Source organism: Triticum aestivum, chromosome 2B (assembly GCF_018294505.1).
Source record: "Triticum aestivum cultivar Chinese Spring chromosome 2B, IWGSC CS RefSeq v2.1, whole genome shotgun sequence".
Taxonomy (NCBI): domain Eukaryota; kingdom Viridiplantae; phylum Streptophyta; class Magnoliopsida; order Poales; family Poaceae; genus Triticum; species Triticum aestivum.
The window spans coordinates 392,459,130-392,464,687 of NC_057798.1; positions in this window are offsets into that span (position 1 = coordinate 392,459,130).

Genomic DNA, 5,558 nt, shown 5'->3' on the forward strand with positions numbered 1-5,558 from the left:
CAACGGAGAATTTCTCAATATATAGTTTAACATAGGCATTAGAAGCATAATTATCATAACAATATTCAAGTATGGCAAAATTTTCAGATTTGTGGAGAGTAGCATCATACTTTTCAATCAAAGAAGCAATTTCAAAAGCACCCTTAAAAGCAACAAATTCTTCAATTTGTTGAACATCGAAGTAACTATAAACACCCTTAGCATACGAAGATAAGATTCCATTATCAATAAACTCGCATTGGTAGGGAAGGTGTTTTTTAGGGTTTTCAGAACAACAAGTAAAATCATATTCCCAACATAAATTCCAAGCATAGCATTGCAAACGTTGAATTTGACCCCATAATAGTTTCCCTTTTACAGATATACGGTGTCGCACATAACAAGCATGCTCATCTAAAGATTTTCCCTCAACTAAGTTAGTTGTGGTTTCAGCACGAGCACATAGGGATCGAAGATGATCCAAGTAAAAAGCTTCAGTAGTGTGATAGATTTTGAGTGGTTCTTCAACCATTGGAGCAGTAGGTACAACTAATTTTTTGGTATTTTGCGTTTCCTACCCATGACTAAAGATAGAGAACAACTAAGAACAACAAATAAAAATTACTTAGTGATAAAGCAAACAAGCACACACGAGAATATTAACCCCACGCTATGACTCCCCGGCAACGGCGCCAGAAAAAGGTCTTGATAACCCACAAGTATAGGGGATCGCAATAGTTTTCGATAAGTAAGAGTGTCGAACCCAATGAGGAGCTAAACGTAGAATAAATATTCCCTCAAGTTCTATCAACCACCGATACAACTCTATGCACGCTTGACATTCGCTTTACCGGAAACAAGTATGAAACTAGAAGTACTTTGTAGGTGTTTTTGGATAGGTTAGCAAGGTAATAAAGAGCACGAGAATAAAAACTAGGGGCTGCTTAGATAAAAACACAACTAAAGTAAATATGGCGAGTGTGGAAAAGTGGTGGTAGGAGTTGCGAAATTGTCCCTAAGCAATTGACTATGTTACTAGACCGGTAATCACTATTGCAATTCTATTTGAGGGAGAGGCATAAGCTAACATACTTTCTCTACTTGGATCATATGCACTTATGATTGGAACTCTAGCAAGCATCCGCAACTACTAAAGATTCATTAAGGTAAACCCAACCATAGCATTAAAGTATCAAGTCCCCTTTATCCCATACGCAAACAACCTACTTACTCGGGTCTGTGCTTCTGTCACTCGCGACACCCACCATAAGCAAATCATAAACATATTGCAAACCCTACAGCGGGAATCCCTCACGCTTGCGCGACACAGAGGGCACAATAGGACAGCACCAATAATAAAATATGCAACTCAAACCAATCATAGCAATTCATCAATCACCAATAGGACAATAGAAATCTACTCAGACATCATAGGATGGCAACACATCATTGGATAATAATATGAAGCATAAAGCACCATATTCAAGTAGAGGGTACAGCGGGTTGCGGGAGAGTGTATCGCTGTAGATAAAGGGGGGAAGGTGATGGAGATGTTGGTGAAGATGACGGCGGTGTTGGTGAAGATAGCGGTGATGATGATGGCCCCCGGCGGCGTTCCGGCGCCACCGAAAGCAAGGGGGAGAGGGCCCCCCTTCTTCTTCTTCTTCTTCCTTGGCCTTCTCCCTAGATGGGAGAAGGGTTTCCCCTCTGGTCCTTGGCTCCCATGGCTTGGGAGGGGCGAGAGCCCCTCCGAGATTCGATCTATCTCTCTGTTTCTGCGTTCTCTGCGTTGGCAGATTCTACCCCTTCACCGTTTCCTTTATATCTGGAGATCCGTAACTCCGATTGGGGTGAATCTTTCGCCCAGATCTTTCTCATAAAATTAGCTTTGTTGCGCCAGAAGGAGAGCGTCAACTGCCTTACGGGTGGACCACGAGGGTCAGGGGAGCGCCTGGGGGGGTAGGGCACGCCCCCCTACATCGTGCCCACCTCGGATACCGTTTCGCGTTGATTTTACTTCCAGAAAATCATAAATATTCCAAAAAAAATCTCCATCCGTTTTTATCCCGTTTGGACTCTGTTTGATATTGGGTTTCTGCGAAACAAAAAACATGCAACAGACAGGAACTGGCACTGGGCACTAGATCAATATGTTAGTCCCAAAAATAATATAAAAAGTTGCCAAAAAGTATATGAAAGTGAATAATATTGGCATGGAACAATCAAAAATTATAGATACGACGGAGACGTATCAGCGCTTTGCCCTCGTCCCTCCACGCGCACTCCTAGTGTTTGGGGCTCGCGCATGATCACATACGTTCGTGCTGCCATTATGAATGCGGTTGTGCCGGGCGCGGCGCCATGATGTAGTTACCCGTTGCAAAAACCTGCCATGTGGACGTGCCGGGAATCCAGGCTGCCCCACCGCCATTTAATCATGCGGCCATTTACCTTCATCTTTCACGCGACATGACACAATAAGCACACCCACGACGACACATATAGAGAGGACATCCAGCGGTTCCAATGGCGCTCCCCTTGGCTCCAATGGCGCTCCCAGCGGCCGACAATGACAACGGGGGTCAGTTCACCATGCATCATGTAGTGAAAACCCATGTGAGGGGGAAGGCTCTCTCGGTGGTGTACACGAACGAGCGGGTCTCAGCGGAGAGCTCCATCCAAACTATGGAGCAGTTGCTTGCTGAGGACAAGTACCAAGTGGTCGGAGTTCACCTCGAGTTCACCAGCGGTCGTGCCGGGCATGACCAGAAGGTTGTCGTCGCCCACTTGTGTGTGTGCCATGACGTCCTCGTCTACCACTACCACCTGGCCACAAGGCCTTGCGAGCGTCTCTCCAGGTTTATCAACAGATCCAACTACAGTTTCGCTACGGTGGACACCACCAACGATCTTAAAGCGCTCAAGATTTCGGGCTTGAAATGTTAGAAGCCTTTCAACATCCAGGACCACTACAAGGTCTGGGGCAGTGACAACAACAAACAGAGCTCCCTGGTTGACCTTGCCTCGGCCATCATCGACCCCTACTACATGAATATGAAGGATGAGATCAAGAAGGACAGGAACGCCTTGCACAGTGTCTGGCATCAGAGACCGGATGAAAAACACGGCAAGTACGTGACCAAGGACGCGTACACAAGCTACGAGATGTACATGCAGATCGTTGACATGAGGAAGTGTCTTCTTCCTGCCCCAGACGAGGGATTGAGCCACAAAGCAGTGGCGGGAGCGTCACAAGAAGTAGATGACTAGATCATTTCTCCTAGTTTAGAACGCAAATTATCTGTATAGTCACTTATGTAATTGGATGTTTATTTCAGTTATATATATATATATATATATATATATATATCTGTGTGTGTGTGTGTGTGTGTGTGTGTGTGTGTGTTATTCTTCTGTAGACAAAGCAAATCACACGGCTCATTAGCAGCAATCGTTTGTGTTATTATTGGTCTTCGCACGCATTTCTGATTATAGACCTGTTTGCCGCGTATCACACACATCTTGTTCAGTTGAACTATTTCTGTTGTCTTGGCTCATCGCAAACAGTTCATACGAGTGAACTGTATGCCCTCCATCACACACACCTTGATCTGACTGATCATTTCTATTGTGTTGCCTAATCACACATAATTCATCCTAGTGAACTATATGCCGTATATCGCACACACCCTCATCTGGCTGCCCGTTTCTATTGTCCTCCCTCATCGCAAACAGTTTTGTTGGATTAGCTTTTTTCCACGCATCGCACACGCAACTCTAATCTGAACCGTGTTTGATGTCACCGCCATCGCAAATGTTTTGTATCTTATTTGATGGTTTTATTACATCACCGTTTGGGATCAATGCATCGAACACAGTATCGTCGAAGGTTCTCATATTGGTCTGTCGCATTTGGACCAACCTACAGTAGTGGCTCATGGAGCAACAGGGGGCAGTCATTATCTTCCATGCTAAGCAGGTTATTCTCATGATGAGTGTTCATTCACTCGTCCTTGCACGAGGGGGGGGGGGGTAGGGATGCCCACTCCCGAATTCAAAAATTGCAAATAATTAAACAAAACTCACCCAGGACTGTTGTTGGTATGGACGGTACTTGTAGATTCGGCTAGCCGTCACTGGTACAACGAGGTGCTATACAAACGGTTTTTAATCCCTTTCCGCGACGGTGCTTTGAACCGTCGCCAAGTGAGTGTGTGTGATAGGGGGGGGGGGGTCCTTCGCACACGACCAAGGAACCGTCGGGGATAGGGAGCCTTGATGCATACGTTTGTCCCTATAAAACAGTTTCTGATATCTCGAATATCCGAAACGCTTCGTCCTTGCATCTCATTTTTGCTCGCATTGCCATCGCAGTCGGTATTATGTCATGCTACATTTACGATGCACGACCCATCACAAATAGTTAATGATTATAGAAGCAGACCATCACACACATTTACTTTTCCACGACTGTATGCGATTCGATGTAAGAGCGTATACAGTTGTCCCTGTAAAACTGTATGCGAAGCTAGAAAAGATCCCGCACGATTCATCCATCGTACCCGCGTCGGACGAAAACCTACCGCACACGTTCTTCTATGACCAAACATTTGAGATGCACACACATCATAAACAGTCCATAGTTTTCAAGCATGTGTGATAAGGTGACTTTCGCAAAAAAATCAATAAGAAGGAACTGTGTGTGATGTTGTTAGTCGCACACGTTTTTTGTTGGCTGATCATGTGTGCAGTAGAGATTGATCGCACACGTGGTGGATCCGAGAAACGTGTATGATCTCCATGTCTATCGCAGACGTTCCACTTTGCAAACCCTGTGCAGTGTAATCCCTAATTTATCCCTAATTTAATCCCAAATTTAAAAATCACATATTTTGAATTTGAAAGTAGGCAATCACTTATTTCACATCGAACCATGTTTATTACAAATATAGGTTCAACCACAAATGCATAATTTGATGCACATGTACATATACTGAAGAACTACAGAAGCACCAAGTAAAGAATGATGAACCATAGTTGTACTAAAGACTATAGAGAGAGAGAGGCAAAAGACATTCTGATTGCTGGAGAAGGTGAAGCGGAATGCCCATATTATGCCCTCCTCCATGTGTAATGCACGCGCGACTCTAGGCCAACCCCTTGTGATGGCTGCCCGTGCATCCTTCACTGTCTTCATTAGGAATTCTCGATGCTCATTGTAGTATGGACAAAATATTTTAACCTTCATTGCATGTCCACCAATCATGTACTTTACGAGGTAATCTTGAGTGAACTGCTTCAAGAACCACTACGAATGAAAAAGATTCAGACATTATTGTCTAACAACTCATTATGGGCAGTAAGAAGAGAAGGCTGTAGAGTTTGTAGTTACCATCCTACAGCTCATTGTTGTGTTGCATAGAGCATAAACAAATAATTTGCTTGCCACTGTTCGTATCTTTTTGCTAATAATCCTTATCAGTTTCCTCACTTGATGCTTGTTCATGAATATCTCATTGCCCCATACGCAAAAAGGGTCGATGCGTGGATCATTGCCAAGGGCATATGTACCTACAAGC